At 33.0% G+C, this 10,091-nt stretch overlaps 1 long non-coding RNA gene across 1 annotated transcript; it reads right to left on the bottom strand.

Moving 5' to 3' along the window:
- Positions 1–2,100: 2,100 nt before the first annotated feature.
- Positions 2,101–9,543, bottom strand: LOC106017343 (uncharacterized). Its single transcript, XR_001190754.5, has 3 exons — positions 9,403–9,543; positions 6,152–6,328; positions 2,101–5,376 (listed from the first exon to the last, which is right to left on the bottom strand). It is a non-coding gene; the product is annotated as an uncharacterized lncRNA (long non-coding RNA).
- Between the last annotated feature and the right edge of the window lie 548 nt (positions 9,544–10,091).

Genomic DNA, 10,091 nt, shown 5'->3' with positions numbered 1-10,091 from the left:
TCTCTTAATAGTGAATTCATCTAAAAATCTTCTTCCTCTTTCCTATAGAGATTTTCTACTTTCTTGTAGAAAAAAAAAAAAATAATAATAATAATAAATAGGTGGAAGGTTTAAAATAGAAATATATTGTCTGGGTTGTTTAACCTTGAAAAAGCTATGAAACAAGGAATTTGTTAAAATGCACTTCCCTCTCCTTTCCAAACTATTCCTTGTACATTTCCTTCTCCTTTGCATACTACATATATACATGTACATGTATACATGTACACTCTTTTTCAAGAGTGAATGAAAGTAATTTGCTTGTTCTTTTCAAGGTAATTCTGAGTACTGTTTCATTGATGATAAACTGGGGAATACCACAGACAGAATTTGCTTTATTATGTGATTAGCTTACTTCAACTCAATTGTGTATTAAAATAATTATTGATTAGCTGGGTTTTAATTTGCAGGTTATAATTCCTTATCTTGTTAGATTTCATTTTCAGTATTTCCCTTCCATTCTTTTACAAAAGTTTCTAATTTTATTTATTTTTTGTCTGTTGGTAAACTTAATGCTCACTAATTCACATTTGAACATTCCTAACATGAATAATCTGATGTCTGCAAGTGTATTTCTTCAGTCATATGATTCCTGAAATGATTCCTGACTGAGCATAGGTTTAATAAAATATTTTAAATTAATTTGAAAAAGATTGTAGCCAGAGATCAAGGGCTCACCATTCTCAATAAAATAAAATGAAACAAAATAAAAACAAACAAACAAGTGAACTGCTAAACTGAACTGACTGCTAAAACTGATGTTTTTGACAGATTTTCAAGTATATGCTTGCACATAAAAAAGTGTTTGCATCTCAGATAAACAAGTAATCTATCTTAATGCATCATGGCAATTAAATAAGTATAAATGTTTGCTGTACTTAAGTAGATATTTTCCAAATGTACAGAAACCATTTAATTGAAGAAGGTGTCTGAAGAATAAAAGCAAAGTACTAAATGTATCAAAGACAACATCTTAATAAAAAAAAATAGAACTGCAGGATGTCTTGATTTACACTAAACAGCATTCAGTAAACTGTCTTGTAAGGCATGTGATGTGTTATAATCCATAGACTTTCAATCTCAATAAGGAGTAAGGTAAAATTCTTTTGACCTTCAAGTTCAGGTTTTCTGAACGTATTCAAATAAGAAAGTGACCAGGGCTTTGCTAACCAAGAGATAAGGAAATAGAGTGGTATAGAAAATAATAACCTTCTTCCTATTTCCCACTTCCAACCACCCAGCCACTGCTATAAGGTGGAGAATAAAACATTCTCAGTTCTTTTAATTCCATTATCATGGGAACCCAAAGGGAGATAGTTGAATGAGTCTCCAATTTTTCTCCTAGTCTCAGCTTATTGCTTTTGAAACCCATCGTTCTGTGGTACTAAAACCTCCCTGTCATGTGTGAGTTCCTCTCCTCACATTATCCTTTCCCTGCCTCAAATAATGCTCCAAACACAACACATTATTTAAGGAAGATATGCTCTCCAGGGAAGAGGCCACAGCACCAAGCTGCATTTAAGATGCATTCAAGCTGCATTCAAGATGCATTTAAGCAATGCTCTCAGACATCCAATTTGATTTGTGGGTGGTCCTGTGTGGAACCAGGAGCTGGACTTGATGATTCTTGTGAGTCTCTTCCAATTCAGGATATTCAATGATTCTGTGATTCTAAGGTGATATCTCATAAAATCCTAAATGTTTTTTGAATTCAGGCTATCCAGTACTACATTATTACCAATGAGAAAACTTTTCAAAGAATAAGATGATGGCTAATCTATTATATTTTTTCTTATGGTTCTGAGAATCAAATTTTCAGGCAGTGTAATTTCTTATAATTTTTTTTACTTCAATATGACATGGAACAGTGTTGAACTACAGTCAAATCTCTAGAGAATATTGTAGAAAACAAGAAAGAAATCAGTGAAATGCAAATGGTTTGTTTATTACATGAAACTTACACCATGCAGTATCAAATATTTTGAAATATTTTGAAATAATTTAATCTTTTGCTGTTTATACAACTCTTCCTCAAGAGAAAAAAACAATTGAAAATACTTCTAGATGAAAATTTTCAACCAACTGCAAAAGCCATACTTTTTATTGTTCTTACTTTAGAAGGTTTTCCTTTAAATTTAGCAACAGTCATTCTCCATTCCACATAGAAGATTCAAGTTAAATGAGAAAACTATTATCTGTCATCAACCGTGATGAAAAGCAAATGACAAATTGGAGGTGAAAAGTTACGTTTGCTAGAGCTATTACAGTTTTTCTAATCTAAAGTGCTCCTACTCCACTGCTTGTAGAAATTCCTCCTAATATTGCTGTCTCTTGGAATTCAATAACATACAGAGAGAGGAAAAAGGTCATCCAATGATTAACAAAAGCTCCAACATAACTTGCTGATCAGATCAGTGTATTTCATATTTGTGCACAGATTTCATCTCACAGTGTGGTACACTTCCACAATTAAAATCAATATAAAAGTTTTCTATGTATTTTTGCTTTATGTGTGTCAAATGACTTGGTTATGACATTATTCAACACTCTTAAATATTAAAAAAATCAAAAAATTGGTAACCCTACTGTGTTACTCTAATTTTCTAGGCATAGTTATGTATTCAGAATAAGAGTAGTGTAGCACTGTGGTGAATCAGAAACCATAGATCAGTGGCAGAGCAAAGTAAATAAGAAACTAAGATAATGAGATACATACAAGTCAATAGAAACTAGGACTTCTACAAGTGTTTTTTTTTTTTTGTTTGTTTGTTTGTTTGTTTTTAATGCTAGAGATTTAAAGTAATCTGTGTTGAATTGCTGAAGTTAAAAATCCACTATGGCCATTTATGGCCATTTATGACCATGCAACCTTGGGCTCTCGTCTATGAAGATTATAAAACTGGAGAACCTCTAGGATGAGACTTTGAATGGATAACTGACTGAAAATAATCTGACTGCTGAAGTGTTTTTTCATTGAGGACTTTGAGTGTATGGGGTTCCTGCAGAAATTATGCAAAATAAGGTATAAGGAATTTTTTATACGTTCTTTCTCACATAGTGGATGTGTCTAAACAGAATGTAAGGGCAAGAGGTAGTTCGTTTCAGCAATCTGTGTTGCACTGAGATAAAGAATAATTACAGCATGACTGCATGACTAGGCATATTTGAACTGGCTAAAAGATAAAACATCTTGGACTGCATCCAGTGATGTTGTAGTAGAGCAGATTTCAATGAAGGTCAAGTGAAACAATAACAAGTGACCCTTTTAACAACATGACTGCAGAACTAGATAGAAATTACCTGGAGGCTTACATTTCCAGCATGTAGTTTCCATACAGTATCTTCATATTTTATGATACACCACAAAGAGCCAATCAAGGTTCACAAGGGTCTGTTCAATCAAAGTTCACAAGCGGCTGTTTTAATACACAACACGAAGTATGCCCGGCATTTGGAAACATTAGAATTGCATTTTTTGTTTGTGGAGAGAAGTTAGCCTGAGGCAAAATTCCTATTAAGTTCTCTCCACAGCACTACACCCACAATGAAAACCCTAACTAGAAGTATAAGAAGTGGTGTTTTGTTTTTTTTTTTTTTTCTTCCCCTCCCCCCCCATCAAAGACTTCATATTCCACAGCTTATTCTAACTGAACACAAAATGTAGTCATTTACACTATATTTTTGAATGACACCATTTGTCAAAACAACTTCCTTTTCCTAATTACCACATTTCATTGCGATACCTTAAGTCATCTTTTCCAGAGAAACAATGTCTCTCAATCTTGAATGATATTTTTTGACCACAATACTTAAAATTAAGTTTAGAAATGCAGAGTTGCTCCAGCCACACTGTAGATGAATCCCCCATGCACTTACAGGTAGGTTTCTATGCATACATTTTCAATCCAAATTTTTTGAAATATTACGAAGCTGTTTTCCTCTTCTCCAAGTATCTATGACACAATTAAATGACCAGAAATGAAGCCTGCCAGGATTGCTTTAAAGTTGTAGTTTCTTTAGGATTTTTTACAAGGAATTTTTCCTGGAAAGATGTAGACCGTACCTTTGTGACAGAGGAAGCTCAGTATTTTGTTTCAAATGAGAGACAGAATGCAAACAAACCAGAGCAGGGGCTGGTGATCAATCAATAAATCAGAAATCTCTTTGGCAATGTAGTCATACCCAAAGACATTGTTTCTGATGTTTCTTATTGATGGTTCTGATTATTTCTGATATTCCCAAGCTGAATTTAATTTCATATGAGATTAATATATCTTAGTTAAGTTAGTTCTTATATGGTTTTTACTAGACAAATCGATGGGGGGGGGGTGGGAACGGGAGACGGGGGTGCAGAGGGAGTATGTCTAGGTTTATTATTTTCTTCTTGAAAATGTGAATAAGAACTGACATTTCTTCTAAATACACATTTGGGTTTTGAACACAAGAAAAGAAAAAATACAAATAACTTTTCTTAAAGGTAGTGTGTGTGTTTTTTTATTTTGTCTATTTTGGAGAATTTTGTCATGGGTGGTTAGGAAAAAAAAAGTTTTCATCGAGCTTTTGGAGAAAGAAAGATGGAAAAACAGATCAGTAAAATGAAATAAAGTGGATGACCAGCTTTCTATGAAGCTGATTTCATTATTTTTTTTTTCCTGAAAACCTTAAAAGAATTAAAAAAAATAATATTATGTACTCAACAATTTTTTGAACAGAGTTTTGAAATCAACAAGATACATTTGAAAACAACAGAATGATATAAATTAGTTTCTGTCAGGAAAGAGTGAATAAATAGAGTCTATTAACTTCAAGAAGTTTAGAAATAAGCAAATTATGACAGGTACAAGGAACAAAAGGGAATATAGCTTTATTGTAGAGAAAAGCTGAGTGAAAAGTCACAGGGCAATGCAATCATGCATTTTCACACAGAGTAAATAGAAGAAACAATAAAACTCAGCTTTGAGAGCAGATAGCTGAAACAATGAAAATCAGCACACTCCAAATATGTAGAGAGGTGTGAGAGGAAACAAAGTAATGTGGACTAAACACTGATATAAAAATGTGATAGCTAAGGCACTATTTAAGTTTTTTTTTTTTTTTTTTTTTTTTTTGTACAGATATTCTCATCTCAGTTGGATTAGTTTTGTTAGTGCATCTTTCAAAGGAATTGCTAAGAGAATTGCTAATTCAGAATAAAGTGCTGATCAAAAGAAGTATGGGATTGAGAGCAAAAATACAAATACTCAAATTCTAAGGAAAATGGTGCATACATGCAGCTCTTGCAGATATGGTCAGTGGTTTTGCTGAAGTCCTTGTTTCCGTTCTCAGGTTTTCCATCTGCTAGAAAAGGTGAAAAAGGCTTAAATATATAAACGCATATATATTTATAATATTTTTATTTATTTATTTATTTATTTATTTATTATAGTACTGAGAACTGGTTAACTGTTTAGTTCCAAAGTAGAAAAAGTATTAAAGGAGAAAAGATAGAGGAAATGATCTCAACAGTGGAGATTATTGGAAGCCAGCAGAAGGAACATGCAGAAATAGCAACTACGCATTATCATTAACAATTGTCTGTAATGGCACTGTGTTCTGACACAATCTCAAAGACTCTGAAATGTTTTGTGAACTTGTGTTCATCAGATCTACTGGTATTGCTGTAACAGCAGACATTTCATGACATTATGCTTTCCCCTTGTGTTTTCTGTAGAATCATGAATATTAGACAAAATTTAGTACAGGAAGGAAATTTATTTTATTCCTACAAGAAAAGATGTCTTGTAGAAATACAGTTATACAGAAATACGAATATGACTGAATTTCCCTGGAGGTTGCATCAATATTTTTACATTCTAGATATTATTTAAACTTGTTAAATTATCAACTAGGAATTGATCACGTTTGCATAAAGCATATGTTAACCATAACTAAGGCAGAATAACAAGTACAATACCAAAATGCAAGACATTTCATTTTGTATTATGCACAAGAACAAAGAGCAGATGAATGGGAAAAAAAAAAAAAAAAAAAGTAATGCAGATATTTATTAATGACTTCAACATATTGACAGCTAGAAATGAGCAGCTTTATGCTGAACTAGTATTTTCCTTACAGTGTAGAACTGTCTCATGACCTTCATCCTTCTTTACTTTAACTATTCCAATTCAATGGTACTTCATCAAGCAAAAAACCTCAGCATCAGGACATTGGTTTGGAGGCATTCTCAATGATCCATTTTTCTTCCTGCGTGAGAACCAGCAGCACATGGGATGTGAGGTTAGCATGAAAACTGAAACAATAATGAGAAACAAAAAATGTATATTTGCGTTACAAAAAATATGCCACAACTACTCGGCTAAAACTAAAAGAAAAGGAATGCTTACTATCTCCTGTTTTCATCCAAGGCCAAAAAAGATGTTTCAAAAAAAAAGCATTAAAGGCCAACGCCTTCCCCTACTTCCCTACTTTTGTTAGAAAAGCTCAATTGCACCTCCTTGTGGTGTAAAAAAAGAAAATAAAACTGATCAGTCTGACATGGCTTTTTATTTCTAAATTGAGACACTGAAGGCAATTCTTATTGGATACACTCTAGAGATTTGACAAGAAAAAAGCCCAAAATACAGAGATATTCAGAGATATATTTGTTATTCTCTATCTGTATATCAAATCCCGAAGCAGATTATTGCAAAAATTACAATAAATAGGGGTCTGTAATTTCTCAGTTGTTTGCACAGGAATCTTACTATAGAAGGACTTTTTCTGAACAGTGTCAATGCATCAAAATCAACAATCAAATATTGTCACTATTGCATAAAATTATGACCCACAAGTAGGTCATAAACCTAATCCTGCCTTATATTGACACATTTCAAAGGCACAATATTAACAGTGGTTTTCTGTTTTGTTTTGTTTTCTTATATTTTGTCGGTTTGTTGTTGTTGTTGTTTTCTTGTTTGTTTGTTTGTTTGTTTTCCCTGCTATCAAACGTTTTTCTATGGTAGACTTTTTGCTAAATGGCATTTCCATTATGCTGCCAACCACAGGGCACCTTATAGGACTTCAGGTTATATCTTGGGCTGCATACACATTCTTAGAATGTTCAAGGATCAGTTCCTAACTGTATCTTAAAGAGTATTTATTCTCTGCAGTCTAAGTTTTGCTACCCTCTCCACCCAAACTGTGGATAAAACAAAGATGCAATAAGATGTCTTCAAGCAAGTTGTTTCCTTCCCATGGAGTGCAAATCCTAAGCAATATTTGGCGAATCAAGTATGTTTTGCTAAACATGCTCCTTTGGAGTTGTATCTTTTAAATGGAGGTCACTTTGGGAAACTAAACATAAAAACTCAGCAAATATAAATATAAATAATATAAATATAAATATATAAAGAAGAAAGAAGGGGTCAACAACATCAACAGAAAATACAAAATAAAACAACAAAAATAACAAAAAACAAGACACTTTAGTTTCTCTAAAGAGAGATTTAACTACAGCAAAAAAGAGGAAATTTTGAATGATATTTTGAATGAGATGAGCTTTGAAGCTCATCTCATATGAGCTTTGATCTTAGACACTTCTTTAAGAAGATTATCTTCATGTCTTCATGTCTACACAAAAATATATGAAGATTTAAGATACATAATATATACTTGAGTTATCTTCTTTATGATTACTTTTTTTTTTTTTTTTTTTCCTGCTGTATGGGAATAAGCCAAGTGAAATCTATGCCTCCAACAGAATTCACATTTTCTGAAATTTATTTCAGATATTTATAGAATCTTTACTGTGTGAAGGGGAGTTAATTATTTTCAATTATTTTAATTCTTTTATTATATAGTTTATGACTGATTAATGCAGAAAGCTTTGTAAGAGGCCTTAAGAAATGCCTCTGAGGATTTGTAGCTGCTTGTATAAAAGTACCGCCTCACATTTTTTTTTCTTTACTTGCTTCTACTGAATATTTATAAGATAAAGAATACAGACAACTGCCTCAAAATCTAATTTAAAAGTAGATTTCTGTGTGGACTAGGTGTTTTATCACAGCTGCTAAACATATTGATGGTTTTCAAATATAAGTATTTTATTTAGTACATCATATTAAGTGGATCATATAAAGAAAAAATAATCTTTCTGCAAGTGAATTAATGCCCTTTTTGTTATAACAGAAAATTAACTAATGCTGGCCTTATGTTGAAGATTCTGTGTTGTCTTGGATGCAGATTGTAGAGTCTTTGTCACTGGACATATTCAAAAACCAACTGCATACAGGCCAGTGCAACCTGTTTAAGCTAACCCTGCCTGGAAGGTTTGTATTAGATGATCTTCAGAAGTCACAATGATACACACTATAGATAACAAAGATTTCTATTAGTTTTTATGAACATTCTTTTTTCTTTTTTTTTTAATGTCTAAAATACTTTAAAATATATTGAAAACGATTTTTCCCCATTAGAATTGAATAATACAAATCAATTATTTAGAAAAATCTTGCATAGTCTTTCATTTTCTGTTTAGTTTGGAAAGTTTACATTGCAAGCGACTTTTCTGTCAGTTTTCACTCCTTGGCCAGAAATTTGGAAAATTAATTTCATAGAAGCATGAATTGAGCTTTGAGTTGGAAGGGATGTTAAAAATAATCTAATTCCAACCCCTGGCCATGGGAAAGGATATCTCCCACTAGACCAGGTTGCTCAAAGCCCCATCTAACCCAGCCTTAAACAATTTCCGGTTTGAGGCACCCACACCTTCTGTAAGATACTTGTTCCAGTACCTCCTCACCCTCTGCATGAAGAATGTTCTCCTAACCTCTAATCTAAATCTACACTTTCATTTTAAAATCATAACCTCTAGTTATGATTTTAGTGATGATTTAAAATCATAACATCTAGTACCACTACGCTCTTTGAGGAAGAATATTTTAAGTAAATTCCTTAGAATTACGTTATTAAGGTATTTTCAGTAAAAATGTAACTATGTCCACAAAGCAGAGAAAGTTTACAAAGTCAAATTTCCACAAGTTAATGAGAATAAAAGACCATGTTTTCCAGAAAATAAATAAATAAATAAATAAATAAAATCTTGCAGTAAATGTTTACCTTTTATATGGCTTTTAGAATTTTGGGGAGGTCTTTTTTTTAATTTTTATATATATATATAGTTGTATCTGACAATACTGTATTTAGTTGCATTTAGTGGAATTTCAATTTCAATCATATAATCACAATATAACTTCAAATTGAAGGCAGCTCTGGAGGCCCAGTCTAACCCTTCCCCCAGAGAGGATTTCTTAGACCCTGTCTGTTCTTAGACCCCATCTCCAAACTTGAAGCTGCACCATCTGTAGAAGTCTGTTCACTGACTACCTCATTGTGAAGTGTTGTCCTCAAATCCATTTGGATTTTCCTGTGTTTCTGCTACCTCTCATCCTCATCCTGCACATGTCAGAGTCTCATTTTTTTTCTGTGTTGTCCCATCAGACAGCTGAAGGTAACAAGAGAAACTTCCCCGAAGCTTCTCTTAGTCTCTACTCATGGGGCGGGTACTTCAGACTTTAACTACCTTTGTAGCCATACTCAGGTGAATCGTAACCTGTATCATGAAAGTCACAGATTAATTATTAGACAAGAGGCCAGAGGTCAGAGGTTCTAACCAGTCATGTGTACTCCAGCAACAGGGATCTGCTACTGGCATGGAAGGATGTAGCAGCTGAACTCATCAGTCAAGAATTTCATTGCTAGGTTGCAGTTTAATTATTTATTAGTGTTTGTGAATAGTCAGGACTTGGCTGGGTGAGATTGCTGGCTTTTTGCCAATCTTCCTTTTATCTGAATGACATCTAGTACAATATGAATTGGGAAAGGGATGCAACTTGGTTATGACAATTAAATTTAATTTGAAACTATCTCTCATTCCAAAACTGGACTTGCTTGATCAGAGAACTTTCAAATTCGCAATACATTTCCTGAATTTGAACAGCTTGAACAAGACCTTTTGCCCTTGCTCTAAGGAATGCAGTCTCTGGAAGCCTTTTGCTTAAGGTGAAGAGTCAGAA

The sequence above is a fragment of the Anas platyrhynchos genome, chromosome Z, assembly GCF_047663525.1.
Source record: "Anas platyrhynchos isolate ZD024472 breed Pekin duck chromosome Z, IASCAAS_PekinDuck_T2T, whole genome shotgun sequence".
NCBI lineage: Eukaryota > Metazoa > Chordata > Aves > Anseriformes > Anatidae > Anas > Anas platyrhynchos.
Note: the sequence above shows the minus strand (reverse complement) of the source record. Positions and strands in the feature narration are given on the sequence as shown.